The 16,227-nt window shown below is 42.2% G+C and overlaps 1 protein-coding gene across 6 annotated transcripts in view; it reads right to left on the bottom strand.

The window, feature by feature from the left end:
- The window catches only part of NBEAL1 (neurobeachin like 1), a 759,124-nt gene that overhangs the window by 300,757 nt on the left and 442,140 nt on the right, over positions 1-16,227 (bottom strand). The window lies entirely within an intron of this gene.

Raw genomic sequence — 16,227 nt, forward strand, 5'->3', positions numbered from 1 at the left:
GGCAGACTTGCTGGGCCTATGGCTCTTATCTGCCGTCAATATCTATGTTTCTATGGAGAACTGTCTGAGGGTCTCTGAAAGCACAAGGGGTTTGGAAACCTCAAGAAGCGAGGTTACCAATTAATATTTTAGAACTCAGTGCTATTTTCAGACCTCTTTCAGGCTTGGCCTCTTTGACGAGAACTTTTTATTTTTGCATTCGGACAGACAATATGACAACTGTGGCATATGTCAATCATCAATAGGGGCTTGCAGATCCTTATCAATTAAGAAGTATCTTGAATACGTTCTTAGGTGGAATTAATCTCCTGTCTAATTTCTAATTTTCTTCCTGATATTCACTGTTTTGTTCAGGCTTTGGTTTTTTATCAAGCCTGTTAATGTATTAAGTTCTCCTTTTTGGAGTCTTAATTTGGCTAAACGATTTTGCAGGCTCTTTCTTTTGAGCCTATATAGATTATCTACTTTCTTGGAAAGTGTTGTTTCTTTTGGCTATCTCTTCTGATAGAAGAGTTTCTGATTTATCAGCTCTCTCTTGTGTGTCTCATCTGATTTTTCATCTAGATTAGTTGTTTTGTGGACTTCTTTTCTAGACTTCTTTTCTAATCCTAAATAATTATTTGAGAGTTCTTTACATCCTTTGGATGTGGTAAGGGCTTTGTAATTCTATATCGAGGTTACTAGGATTTCAGAAGACTTCGAGTCCATTTGTTGTTTTTCTGGTTTCAGAAAAGGTTAGAAAGCCTCTGCCATTTCTTTGGCATCCTGGTTAAAGCATTTGTTTCTCAAGGCTTATGTGGAGGCAGGGCAGGTTCCACCTCAGAGATTTACAGCTCATTCTGCTAAGTTCAGTCGCCATTTCTTGGGCTTTTTCAGAATGAAGCTTTGGATGATCAAATTTGAGCAGTAATTTGGTCTTCTTTGCATACTTTTATTGTTTTTACCATTTTGATGTATTTCACTTCTTCTGAAGCAGTCTTTGGTAGAAAAGTTCCTCAGTCTCAGTTTGATTCTACTGCTTTTGATTTAATTATTTTCAAGAAAAACTAAATTGTGTGGATTTAATTTCTCAGTGGAAATAGCTGGGGGGGCTTTTCTATCACTCCCTCTCTAGTGACTCTTTTGTGGACTTCCACATCTTGGGTATTTCCATAACATACGTTACAAGCTCATGGACTCTTGCCAATTACATGAAAGAAAACAATTTATGTAAAAACTTAACTGATAAATTAATTTCTTTCATATTGGCAAGAGTCTATGAGGCCCACCCTTTTTATGGTGGTTATGTTTTTTTTGTATAAAAGCACAATTATACTTCAGTTCCTCTTTTTGTATGCTTTTTTACTCTTTTTGTTATCACCTCACTGCTTGGCTATTTGTTAAACTGAGTTGTGGGTGTGGTGGGAGGTGTATTTACAGGCATTTTGAGGTTTGGGAAACTTTGCTCCCTCCTGGTAAGAATGTATATCCGATACGTCACTAGCTCATGGACTCTTGCCAATATGAAATAAATTAATTTATCAGGTAAGTTCTTACATAAATTACGTTTTTTCCTACTTTGTTTTATTTACAGACGCTCAATCAAATTTTCCCCTTTCACTTGGTATTTGTTGTGTGAGTGTTTGTGTCCAGAATAATTTCTCAACGTGGCAGCTGGAATTCTCTTAACTATTGGAAAAAATAACTTTGGAAAAAGTGTTGGGCTCAGCACAGCTATTTATATCTATGTCAGCTGGAAATTGAACTACCGAATATAATTGGCAAACTTCAGTGAAATTCACAAAAGTAAAAAGCAAAAACAGAATTTATGTTTACCTGATAAATTACTTTCTCCAACGGTGTGTCCGGTCCACGGCGTCATCCTTACTTGTGGGATATTCTCTTCCCCAACAGGAAATGGCAAAGAGCCCAGCAAAGCTGGTCACATGATCCCTCCTAGGCTCCGCCTTCCCCAGTCATTCGACCGACGTAAAGGAGGAATATTTGCATAGGAGAAATCATATGATACCGTGGTGACTGTAGTTAAAGAAAATAAATTATCAGACCTGATTAAAAAACCAGGGCGGGCCGTGGACCGGACACACCGTTGGAGAAAGTAATTTATCAGGTAAACATAAATTCTGTTTTCTCCAACATAGGTGTGTCCGGTCCACGGCGTCATCCTTACTTGTGGGAACCAATACCAAAGCTTTAGGACACGGATGAAGGGAGGGAGCAAATCAGGTCACCTAAATGGAAGGCACCACGGCTTGCAAAACCTTTCTCCCAAAAATAGCCTCAGAAGAAGCAAAAGTATCAAACTTGTAAAATTTGGTAAAAGTGTGCAGTGAAGACCAAGTCGCTGCCTTACATATCTGATCAACAGAAGCCTCGTTCTTGAAGGCCCATGTGGAAGCCACAGCCCTAGTGGAATGAGCTGTGATTCTTTCAGGAGGCTGCCGTCCGGCAGTCTCATAAGCCAATCTGATGATGCTTTTAATCCAAAAAGAGAGAGAGGTAGAAGTTGCTTTTTGACCTCTCCTTTTACCAGAATAAACAACAAACAAGGAAGAAAACCAGGTTTAGTACGTAAAACCACCTTATCTGCATGGAACACCAGATAAGGAGGAGAACACTGCAGAGCAGATAATTCTGAAACTCTTCTAGCAGAAGAAATTGCAACCAAAAACAAAACTTTCCAAGATAATAACTTAATATCAACGGAATGTAAGGGTTCAAACGGAACCCCCTGAAGAACTGAAAGAACTAAATTGAGACTCCAAGGAGGAGTCAAAGGTTTGTAAACAGGCTTGATTCTAACCAGAGCCTGAACAAAGGCTTGAACATCTGGCACAGCTGCCAGCTTTTTGTGAAGTAACACAGACAAGGCAGAAATCTGTCCCTTCAAGGAACTTGCAGATAATCCTTTCTCCAATCCTTCTTGAAGAAAGGATAGAATCTTAGGAATTTTTACCTTGTCCCAAGGGAATCCTTTAGATTCACACCAACAGATATATTTTTTCCATATTTTGTGGTAAATTTTTCTAGTTACAGGCTTTCTGGCCTGAACAAGAGTATCAATAACAGAATCTGAGAACCCTCGCTTTGATAAGATCAAGCGTTCAATCTCCAAGCAGTCAGTTGGAGTGAAACCAGATTCGGATGTTCGAACGGACCCTGAACAAGAAGGTCTTGTCTCAAAGGTAGCTTCCATGGTGGAGCCGATGACATATTCACCAGGTCTGCATACCAAGTCCTGCGTGGCCACGCAGGAGCTATCAAGATCACCGATGCCCTCTCCTGATTGATCCTGGCTACCAGCCTGGGGATGAGAGGAAACGGCGGGAATACATAAGCTAGTTTGAAGGTCCAAGGTGCTACTAGTGCATCTACTAGAGTCGCCTTGGGATCCCTGGATCTGGACCCGTAGCAAGGAACCTTGAAGTTCTGACGAGAGGCCATCAGATCCATGTCTGGAATGCCCCACAGTTGAGTAATGTGGGCAAAGATTTCCGGATGGAGTTCCCACTCCCCCGGATGTAATGTCTGACGACTCAGAAAATCCGCTTCCCAATTTTCCACTCCTGGGATGTGGATTGCAGACAAGTGGCAGGAGTGAGTCTCCGCCCATTGAATGATTTTGGTCACTTCTTCCATCGCCAGGGAACTCCTTGTTCCCCCCTGATGGTTGATGTACGCAACAGTCGTCATGTTGTCTGATTGAAACCGTATGAACTTGGCCTTTGCTAGCTGAGGCCAAGCCTTGAGAGCATTGAGTATCGCTCTCAGTTCCAGAATATTTATCGGTAGAAGAGATTCTTCCCGAGACCAAAGACCCTGAGCTTTCAGGGGTCCCCAGACCGCGCCCCAGCCCATCAGACTGGCGTCGGTCGTGACAATGACCCACTCTGGTCTGCGGAAGCTCATCCCCTGTGACAGGTTGTCCAGGGACAGCCACCAACGGAGTGAATCTCTGGTCCTCTGATTTACTTGTATCTTCGGAGACAAGTCTGTATAGTCCCCATTCCACTGACTGAGCATGCACAGTTGTAATGGTCTTAGATGAATGCGCGCAAAAGGAACTATGTCCATTGCCGCTACCATCAAACCTATTACTTCCATGCACTGCGCTATGGAAGGAAGAGGAACGGAATGAAGTATTTGACAAGAGTTTAGAAGTTTTGTTTTTCTGGCCTCTGTCAGAAAAATCCTCATTTCTAAGGAGTCTATTATTGTTCCCAAGAAGGGAACCCTCGTTGACGGAGATAGAGAACTCTTTTCTACGTTCACTTTCCATCCGTGAGATCTGAGAAAGGCCAGGACAATGTCCGTGTGAGCCTTTATTAGAGGAAGGGACGACGCTTGAATCAGAATGTCGTCCAAGTAAGGTACTACTGCAATGCCCCTTGGTCTTAGCACCGCTAGAAGGGACCCTAGTACCTTTGTGAAAATCCTTGGAGCAGTGGCTAATCCGAACGGAAGTGCCACGAACTGGTAATGCTTGTCCAGGAATGCGAACCTTAGGAACCGATGATGTTCCTTGTGGATAGGAATATGTAGATACGCATCCTTTAAATCCACCGTGGTCATGAATTGACCTTCCTGGATGGAAGGAAGAATTGTTCGAATGGTTTCCATTTTGAACGATGGAACCTTGAGAAACTTGTTTAGGATCTTGAGATCTAAGATTGGTCTGAACGTTCCCTCTTTTTTGGGAACTACGAACAGATTGGAGTAGAACCCCATCCCTTGTTCTCCTAATGGAACAGGATGAATCACTCCCATTTTTAACAGGTCTTCTACACAATGTAAGAATGCCTGTTTTTTTATGTGGTCTGAAGACAATTGAGACCTGTGGAACCTCCCCCTTGGGGGAAGCCCTTTGAATTCCAGAAGATAACCTTGGGAGACTATTTCTAGCGCCCAAGGATCCAGAACATCTCTTGCCCAAGCCTGAGCGAAGAGAGAGAGTCTGCCCCCCACCAGATCCGGTCCCGGATCGGGGGCCAACATCTCATGCTGTCTTGGTAGCAGTGGCAGGTTTCTTGGCCTGCTTTCCCTTGTTCCAGCCTTGCATTGGTCTCCAGGCTGGCTTGGCTTGAGAAGTATTACCCTCTTGCTTAGAGGACGTAGCACTTGGGGCTGGTCCGTTTCTACGAAAGGGACGAAAATTAGGTTTATTTTTGGCCTTGAAAGACCTATCCTGAGGAAGGGCGTGGCCCTTGCCCCCAGTGATATCAGAGATAATCTCTTTCAAGTCAGGGCCAAACAGCGTTTTCCCCTTGAAAGGAATGTTAAGCAATTTGTTCTTGGAAGACGCATCCGCTGACCAAGATTTTAACCAAAGCGCTCTGCGCGCCACAATAGCAAACCCAGAATTTTTCGCCGCTAACCTAGCCAATTGCAAAGTGGCGTCTAGGGTGAAAGAATTAGCCAATTTGAGAGCACGGATTCTGTCCATAATCTCCTCATAAGAAGGAGAATTACTAGTGATCGCCTTTTCTAGCTCATCGAACCAGAAACACGCGGCTGTAGTGACAGGGACAATGCATGAAATTGGTTGTAGAAGGTAACCTTGCTGAACAAACATCTTTTTAAGCAAACCTTCTAATTTTTTATCCATAGGATCTTTGAAAGCACAACTAACTTCTATGGGTATAGTGGTGCGTTTGTTTAGAGTAGAAACCACCCCCTCGACCTTGGGGACTGTCTGCCATAAGTCCTTTCTGGGGTCGACCATAGGAAACAATTTTTTAAATATGGGGGGAGGGACGAAAAGGTATACCGGGCCTTTCCCATTCTTTATTTACAATGTCCGCCACCCGCTTGGGTATAGGAAAAGCTTCGGGGGGCCCCGGGACCTCTAGGAACTTGTCCATTTTACATAGTTTCTCTGGGATGACCAAATTCTCACAATCATCCAGAGTGGATAACACCTCCTTAAGCAGAGCGCGGAGATGTTCCAACTTAAATTTAAATGTAATCACATCAGGTTCAGCTTGTTGAGAAATTTTCCCTGAATCTGAAATTTCTCCCTCAGACAAAACCTCCCTGGCCCCCTCAGACTGGTGTAGGGGCCCTTCAGAAACAATATCATCAGCGTCCTCATGCTCTTCAGTATTTTCTAAAACAGAGCAGTCGCGCTTTCGCTGATAAGTGGGCATTTTGGCTAAAATGTTTTTGATAGAATTATCCATTACAGCCGTTAATTGTTGCATAGTAAGGAGTATTGGCGCGCTAGATGTACTAGGGGCCTCTTGTGTGGGCAAGACTGGTGTAGACGAAGGAGGGGATGATGCAGTACCATGCTTACTCCCCTCACTTGAGGAATCATCTTGGGCATCATTTTCTCTAAATTTTGTGTCACATAAATCACATCTATTTAAATGAGAAGGGACCTTGGCTTCCCCACATTCAGAACACAGTCTATCTGGCAGTTCAGACATGTTAAACAGGCATAAACTTGATAACAAAGTACAAAAAACGTTTTAAAATAAAACCGTTACTGTCACTTTAAATTTTAAACTGAACACACTTTATTACTGCAATTGCGAAAAAGTATGAAGGAATTGTTCAAAATTCACCAAAATTTCACCACAGTGTCTTAAAGCCTTAAAAGTATTGCACACCAAATTTGGAAGCTTTAACCCTTAAAATAACGGAACCGGAGCCGTTTTTATATTTAACCCCTTTACAGTCCCTGGTATCTGCTTTGCTGAGACCCAACCAAGCCCAAAGGGGAATACGATACCAAATGACGCCTTCAGAAAGTCTTTTCTATGTATCAGAGCTCCTCACACATGCATTTGCATGTCATGCTTCTCAAAAACAAGTGCGCAATACAGGTGCGAAAATGAGACTCTGCCTATGATTAGGGAAAGCCCCTAGAGAATAAGGTGTCCAATACAGTGCCTGCCGGTTATTTTACAAAATTCCCAAGATTAAAATAATTCCTCAAGGCTATGGAGTATAAAATATGTTTATATATAAATCGATTTAGCCCAGAAAATGTCTACAGTCTTAAAAAGCCCTTGTGAAGCCCTTATTTACTGTCTGTAATAAAATGGCTTACCGGATCCCATAGGGAAAATGACAGCTTCCAGCATTACATCGTCTTGTTAGAATGTGTCATACCTCAAGCAGCAAAAGTCTGCTCACTGTTCCCCCAACTGAAGTTAATTCCTCTCAACAGTCCTGTGTGGAACAGCCATCGATTTTAGTAACGGTTGCTAAAATCATTTTCCTCTTACAAACAGAAATCTTCATCTCTTTTCTGTTTCAGAGTAAATAGTACATACCAGCACTATTTTAAAATAACAAACTCTTGATTGAATAATAAAAACTACAGTTAAACACTAAAAAACTCTAAGCCATCTCCGTGGAGATGTTGCCTGTACAACGGCAAAGAGAATGACTGGGGAAGGCGGAGCCTAGGAGGGATCATGTGACCAGCTTTGCTGGGCTCTTTGCCATTTCCTGTTGGGGAAGAGAATATCCCACAAGTAAGGATGACGCCGTGGACCGGACACACCTATGTTGGAGAAATACTAACCTTTTTGCGTCTTCTGAGATATAAATGTTTATAAGAAGGGAATTTGATCAATCTCTGGACAATAAAGCATTGTTACGAATCAATGCAAATATCTTCATATCAGGTCAGCAAATTTAATTTTATGTTTCTCATTGAAAAATGTTACTATTCGCTTATTTATCTTAATATTGGCTAAACTTTTAGCTGGATGGTCAGTAAAATCATTCAGTGGTGCACCCATAACAAAGGTACTAGAGAGAACACTGGCTATGCATATTATTAACTATATGCACCAACTGGTTGGTAGAATAAAGGCTAGGTTCTATGAAGCAAGGAATATGGACATACAAGAGACAAAAGCTGGGAAGCAATGGGGGGACAAATGGTATATTTCAAATAATGTCTATCACAGATAATATCTATTCGATATGGATAATTCCAAATAATGTATATAACAGATAGTATCCTGGTTAAAATATAAGTATTTTAATAAGGTACATCCACCTGGAAATTTCTAAAATACAACAAAAGTATAAAATTTCATTAAAAGCATATATATATATATATATATATATATATATATATATATATATATATATATATATATATATATATATATATATATATATATATATATAAATAAAAGTCCAATAAGAGGAAGGCACTCATCTGATTTGACAAAGGGATCCTTTATTCCTTAAACATAGCGTAACGTTTCGGGGTGTTACCCCCATTTTCAAACACACAACCAGACCCAACACCATAACAGCTCCTTAAATACCCATTTTCCCAATCACCCTGTGCAGGTGTGGCTCCGTTTGGGACACGCATGATCATGCTGCGCCCGTATCCTAGCAAACACTAGTAAATAAACATACCGTGTATTAAAAACAGTATTACTGACAAAATTATCTGACACATAACTAGCACTGTCAATTATATGACCTGCTAAATCATCATATAATTTCATATTGTATATTAGCAATACCTTATCAGGACTATAGCAAACTTAACTGAAATAATCCATGCTCATTAGACTATTACAAAATAATGCCTCAATATTCTGAAGCGTCATGACCTGTTATACCTACATTACAGCGCAATCTAACCGCTCATATTAAATCCAAACTGCCACTTGACCTTCTATAGAATAGACATTATACATCATTATTGCCTCCAGCCTAATCATCAACATAAACAGGCATTTAAATCTTACTTAAAGTGATAGACCGCCAATGCTACCACACAGCAACCAGCATAAAATAAACAAACTTAAAGCATAAAAAGAAGAAAGAAAAAAGAAAAGAAAAAGAGAAAGAAAAAAAGAAAGAAAAGCAAAAAATATAAAAGGACAAAAAGAGAACAAAAGCAACAAAAAAACAGAATTTATGTTTACCTGATAAATTACTTTCTCCAACGGTGTGTCCGGTCCACGGCGTCATCCTTACTTGTGGGATATTCTCTTCCCCAACAGGAAATGGCAAAGAGCCCAGCAAAGCTGGTCACATGATCCCTCCTAGGCTCCGCCTACCCCAGTCATTCGACCGACGTTAAGGAGGAATATTTGCATAGGAGAAACCATATGGTACCGTGGTGACTGTAGTTAAAAAAATAAATTATCAGACCTGATTAAAAAACCAGGGCGGGCCGTGGACCGGACACACCGTTGGAGAAAGTAATTTATCAGGTAAACATAAATTCTGTTTTCTCCAACATAGGTGTGTCCGGTCCACGGCGTCATCCTTACTTGTGGGAACCAATACCAAAGCTTTAGGACACGGATGAAGGGAGGGAGCAAATCAGGTCACCTAAATGGAAGGCACCACGGCTTGCAAAACCTTTCTCCCAAAAATAGCCTCAGAAGAAGCAAAAGTATCAAACTTGTAAAATTTGGTAAAAGTGTGCAGTGAAGACCAAGTCGCTGCCCTACATATCTGATCAACAGAAGCCTCGTTCTTGAAGGCCCATGTGGAAGCCACAGCCCTAGTGGAATGAGCTGTGATTCTTTCGGGAGGCTGCCGTCCGGCAGTCTCGTAAGCCAATCTGATGATGCTTTTAATCCAAAAAGAGAGAGAGGTAGAAGTTGCTTTTTGACCTCTCCTTTTACCGGAATAAACAACAAACAAGGAAGATGTTTGTCTAAAATCCTTTGTAGCATCTAAATAGAATTTTAGAGCGCGAACAACATCCAAATTGTGCAACAAACGTTCCTTCTTTGAAACTGGTTTCGGACACAGAGAAGGTACGATAATCTCCTGGTTAATGTTTTTGTTAGAAACAACTTTTGGAAGAAAACCAGGTTTAGTACGTAAAACCACCTTATCTGCATGGAACACCAGATAAGGAGGAGAACACTGCAGAGCAGATAATTCTGAAACTCTTCTGGCAGGAGAAATTGCAACTAAAAACAAAACTTTCCAAGATAATAACTTAATATCAACGGAATGCAAGGGTTCAAACGGAACCCCCTGAAGAACTGAAAGAACTAAATTGAGACTCCAAGGAGGAGTCAAAGGTTTGTAAACAGGCTTAATTCTAACCAGAGCCTGAACAAAGGCTTGAACATCTGGCACAGCAGCCAGTTTTTTGTGAAGTAACACCGACAAGGCAGAAATCTGTCCCTTCAGGGAACTTGCAGATAATCCTTTTTCCAATCCTTCTTGAAGGAAGGATAGAATCCTAGGAATCTTAACCTTGTCCCAAGGGAATCCTTTAGATTCACACCAACAGATATATTTTTTCCAAATTTTGTGGTAAATCTTTCTAGTTACAGGCTTTCTGGCCTGAACAAGAGTATCGATAACAGAATCTGAGAACCCTCGCTTCGATAAAATCAAGCGTTCAATCTCCAAGCAGTCAGCTGGAGTGAAACCAGATTCGGATGTTCGAACGGACCCTGAACAAGAAGGTCTCGTCTCAAAGGTAGCTTCCAAGGTGGAGCCGATGACATATTCACCAGATCTGCATACCAAGTCCTGCGTGGCCACGCAGGAGCTATCAAGATCACCGACGCCCTCTCCTGATTGATCCTGGCTACCAGCCTGGGGATGAGAGGAAACGGCGGGAACACATAGGCTAGTTTGAAGGTCCAAGGTGCTACTAGTGCATCCACTAGAGCCGCCTTGGGATCCCTGGATCTGGACCCGTAGCAAGGAACTTTGAAGTTCTGACGAGAGGCCATCAGATCCATGTCTGGAATGCCCCACAGCTGAGTGACTTGGGCAAAGATTTCCGGATGGAGTTCCCACTCCCCCGGATGCAATGTCTGACGACTCAGAAATCCGCTTCCCAATTTTCCACTCCTGGGATGTGGATAGCAGACAGGTGGCAGGAGTGAGACTCCGCCCATAGAATGATTTTGGTCACTTCTTCCATCGCTAGGGAACTCCTTGTTCCCCCCTGATGGTTGATGTACGCAACAGTTGTCATGTTGTCTGATTGAAACCGTATGAACTTGGCCCTCGCTAGCTGAGGCCAAGCCTTGAGAGCATTGAATATCGCTCTCAGTTCCAGAATATTTATCGGTAGAAGAGATTCTTCCCGAGACCAAAGACCCTGAGCTTTCAGGGATCCCCAGACCGCGCCCCAGCCCATCAGACTGGCGTCGGTCGTGACAATGACCCACTCTGGTCTGCGGAATGTCATCCCTTGTGACAGGTTGTCCAGGGACAGCCACCAACGGAGTGAGTCTCTGGTCCTCTGATTTACTTGTATCTTCGGAGACAAGTCTGTATAGTCCCCATTCCACTGACTGAGCATGCACAGTTGTAATGGTCTTAGATGAATGCGCGCAAAAGGAACTATGTCCATTGCCGCTACCATCAACCCGATCACTTCCATGCACTGAGCTATGGAAGGAAGAGGAACGGAATGAAGTATTCGACAAGAGTCTAGAAGTTTTGTTTTTCTGGCCTCTGTCAGAAAAATCCTCATTTCTAAGGAGTCTATTATTGTTCCCAGGAAGGGAACCCTTGTTGACGGGGATAGAGAACTCTTTTCCACGTTCACTTTCCATCCGTGAGATCTGAGAAAGGCCAGGACAATGTCCGTGTGAGCCCTTGCTTGAGGAAGGGACGACGCTTGAATCAGAATGTCGTCCAAGTAAGGTACTACAGCAATGCCCCTTGGTCTTAGCACAGCTAGAAGGGACCCTAGTACCTTTGTGAAAATCCTTGGAGCAGTGGCTAATCCGAAAGGAAGCGCCACGAACTGGTAATGTTTGTCCAGGAATGCGAACCTTAGGAACCGATGATGTTCCTTGTGGATAGGAATATGTAGATACGCATCCTTTAAATCCACCGTGGTCATGAATTGACCTTCCTGGATGGAAGGAAGAATAGTTCGAATGGTTTCCATCTTGAACGATGGAACCTTGAGAAACTTGTTTAAGATCTTGAGATCTAAGATTGGTCTGAACGTTCCCTCTTTTTTGGGAACTATGAACAGATTGGAGTAGAACCCCATCCCTTGTTCTCTTAATGGAACAGGATGAATCACTCCCATTTTTGACAGGTCTTCTACACAATGTAAGAATGCCTGTCTTTTTATGTGGTCTGAAGACAACTGAGACCTGTGGAACCTCCCCCTTGGGGGAAGTCCCTTGAATTCCAGAAGATAACCTTGGGAGACTATTTCTAGCGCCCAAGGATCCAGAACATCTCTTGCCCAAGCCTGAGCGAAGAGAGAGAGTCTGCCCCCCACCAGATCCGGTCCCGGATCGGGGGCCAACATTTCATGCAGTCTTGGTAGCAGTGGCAGGTTTCTTGGCCTGCTTTCCCTTGTTCCAGCCTTGCATTGGTCTCCAAGCTGGCTTGGCTTGAGAAGTATTACCCTCTTGCTTAGAGGACGTAGCACCTTGGGCTGGTCCGTTTCTACGAAAGGGACGAAAATTAGGTTTATTTTTTGCCTTGAAAGGCCGATCCTGAGGAAGGGCGTGGCCCTTACCCCCAGTGATATCAGAGATAATCTCTTTCAAGTCAGGGCCAAACAGCGTTTTCCCCTTGAAAGGAATGTTAAGTAGCTTGTTCTTGGAAGACGCATCAGCCGACCAAGATTTCAACCAAAGCGCTCTGCGCGCCACAATAGCAAACCCAGAATTCTTAGCCGCTAACCTAGCCAATTGCAAAGTGGCGTCTAGGGTGAAAGAATTAGCCAATTTGAGAGCATTGATTCTGTCCATAATCTCCTCAAAAGGAGGAGAATCACTATCGACCGCCTTTATCAGATCATCGAACCAGAAACATGCGGCTGTAGCGACAGGGACAATGCATGAAATTGGTTGTAGAAGGTAACCTTGCTGAACAAACATCTTTTTAAGCAAACCTTCTAATTTTTTATCCATAGGATCTTTGAAAGCACAACTATCCTCTATGGGTATAGTGGTGCGTTTGTTTAAAGTGGAAACCGCTCCCTCGACCTTGGGGACTGTCTGCCATAAGTCCTTTCTGGGGTCGACCATAGGAAACAATTTTTTAAATATGGGGGGAGGGACGAAAGGAATACCGGGCCTTTCCCATTCTTTATTAACAATGTCCGCCACCCGCTTGGGTATAGGAAAAGCTTCTGGGAGCCCCGGCACCTCTAGGAACTTGTCCATTTTACATAGTTTCTCTGGGATGACCAACTTGTCACAATCATCCAGAGTGGATAATACCTCCTTAAGCAGAATGCGGAGATGTTCCAACTTAAATTTAAATGCAATCACATCAGGTTCAGCCTGTTGAGAAATGTTCCCTGAATCAGTAATTTCTCCCTCAGACAAAACCTCCCTGGCCCCATCAGACTGGGTTAGGGGCCCTTCAGAAATATTAATATCAGCGTCGTCATGCTCTTCAGTATCTAAAACAGAGCAGCCGCGCTTACGCTGACAAGTGTTCATTTTGGCTAAAATGTTTTTGACAGAATTATCCATTACAGCCGTTAATTGTTGCATAGTAAGGAGTATTGGCGCGCTAGATGTACTAGGGGCCTCCTGAGTGGGCAAGACTCGTGTAGACGAAGGAGGGAATGATGCAGTACCATGCTTACTCCCCTCACTTGAGGAATCATCTTGGGCATCATTGTCATTATCACATAAATCACATTTATTTAAATGAAGAGGAATTCTGGCTTCCCCACATTCAGAACACAGTCTATCTGGTAGTTCAGACATGTTAAACAGGCATAAACTTGATAACAAAGTACAAAAACGTTTTAAAATAAAACCGTTACTGTCACTTTAAATTTTAAACTGAACACACTTTATTACTGCAATTGCGAAAAAACATGAAGGAATTGTTCAAAATTCACCAAATTTTCACCACAGTGTCTTAAAGTCTTAAAAGTATTGCACACCAAATTTGGAAGCTTTAACCCTTAAAATAACGGAACCGGAGCCGTTTTAAACTTTAACCCCTTTACAGTCCCTGGTATCTGCTTTGCTGAGACCCAACCAAGCCCAAAGGGGAATACGATACCAAATGACGCCTTCAGAAAGTCTTTTCTAAGTATCAGAGCTCCTCTCACATGCGACTGCATGCCATGCCTCTCAAAAACAAGTGCGCCACACCGGCGCGAAAATGAGGCTCTGCTTATGCTTTGGGAAAGCCCCTAAGGAATAAGGTGTCTAATACAGTGCCTGCCGATATTATTATATCAAAATACCCAGATAAAATGATTCCTCAAGGCTAAATATGTGTTAATAATGAATCGATTTAGCCCAGAAAAAGTCTACAGTCTTAATAAGCCCTTGTGAAGCCCTTATTTACAATCGTAATAAACATGGCTTACCGGATCCCATAGGGAAAATGACAGCTTCCAGCATTACATCGTCTTGTTAGAATGTGTCATACCTCAAGCAGCAAGAGGCTGCACACTGTTCCCCCAACTGAAGTTAATTGCTCTCAACAGTCCTGTGTGGAACAGCCATGGATTTTAGTTACGGTTGCTAAAATCATTTTCCTCATACAAACAGAAATCTTCATCTCTTTTCTGTTTCTGAGTAAATAGTACATACCAGCACTATTTCAAAATAACAAACTCTTGATTGAATAATAAAAACTACAGTTAAACACTAAAAAACTCTAAGCCATCTCCGTGGAGATGTTGCCTGTACAACGGCAAAGAGAATGACTGGGGTAGGCGGAGCCTAGGAGGGATCATGTGACCAGCTTTGCTGGGCTCTTTGCCATTTCCTGTTGGGGAAGAGAATATCCCACAAGTAAGGATGACGCCGTGGACCGGACACACCTATGTTGGAGAAAAAAATATACACAAAAATGAATGAAAATGAGAGAAAATAAAAACACATAACAAACAAAACAAACAAAAAACTGCTGAGAGCTATAGTCATAGTAGAAAACTGGGATTATATATTTATAGGAAACTATGCCACTCAAGTTTAGTATTCAATCCTTTGGGAGAAATAGTTTCCAACTCATAAGTCCATCTCATCTCCCTTTGTAGAAGCAGCCTATTCCTATCCCCTCCTCTTTTCATCTCTGGTATGTGATCTATAATCGTATAGCGTAAATCCGACACATTATGCCTTTGCTCATAAAAGTGTCTGGACACTGGTTGATTCGACTCGCCATTCTTTATGGCCTGTCTTATGGCGCTCCTGTGGTTGGCCATCCTTGTCCTCAGGTTGTCACAGGTCTTACCAACATAGAATAGGCTGCACGGACATTATAAGAGGTAGACAATATACAGAGTCGTGCATGTTACCCTGTGCTTAAGAAAGTATTTCTTATTATATCTAGGGTGGTTGAAGTATTTGCCTGTAGACATCCCATTACAGGTAGTGCAGCCACTGCACTTATAACACCCTGGTTTCAATGACTGCCTATTGAGCCAGTTCTTAGAATAGCAGTGTGTAGGGTCTGTCATCTGTAAACTGTCCTTAAGGGATTTCCCTTTCTTGTAACCTATACGTGGGGCCGCCATATCTTTAAAGAGGAGTGTCTCATCACTTTGAAGAATATCCCAATTCCTTCTCATAATACCGTTGAATTCATTTTTATCGACTGTATAGGTGGTAGTAAACGTTAGCCTTCTCTCTAGGTTCTTTTCTTCTTTCTTTCCATTATCATATGTACGAACCAATTCCATCTGCTCATTTAAAGCATTCTTTTTGTAGCCACGTTCAATGAAATTTTGTTGCATCTCTCTCAGTTGTACTTTAGCCTTATCTTCTCGTGTGTTGTTTCTTTTTACTCGCATAAATTGCGACTTGGGGAGTGCTTTCTTACAAAGTAGTTTGTAAAGTGTGGTTCTCTTTGAAAATCTTTAAATCCAAGAATTCAATGGCATCCTCACTCCAGTTCATCTTAAATTTTAATAATTGATGAGTTTGATTTAAAACCTCAAACCATTCCTGAAGTGCCCTAGGGCCCCCCCTCCATACAATGAGGAGGTCATCGATATATTTTCTATATACCACCATATTCTGATCCTTAAAGATATGCTCGTTGCCGTTTTCAAATTCATCCATAAAAAGGTTTGCATATGATGGGGCCACATTCGACCCCATTGCTGTACCTGTGATCTGCAAATAGTATGTTTTCTCAAAACAGAAGAAGTTCATCTTAAGACAACATTCCAGGAGGTTAATGATGAATTCTATTGGTGGTCCCACATATGGGTAATTGCACAGATGTCTCGAAATTGATTAAATTCCTTCTTCATGTGGAATAACTGTATACAAGCTCGTAACATCCAAAGTTACGAGCAGGTCTCCA

The sequence above is a fragment of the Bombina bombina genome, chromosome 1, assembly GCF_027579735.1.
Source record: "Bombina bombina isolate aBomBom1 chromosome 1, aBomBom1.pri, whole genome shotgun sequence".
Lineage (NCBI taxonomy): Eukaryota > Metazoa > Chordata > Amphibia > Anura > Bombinatoridae > Bombina > Bombina bombina.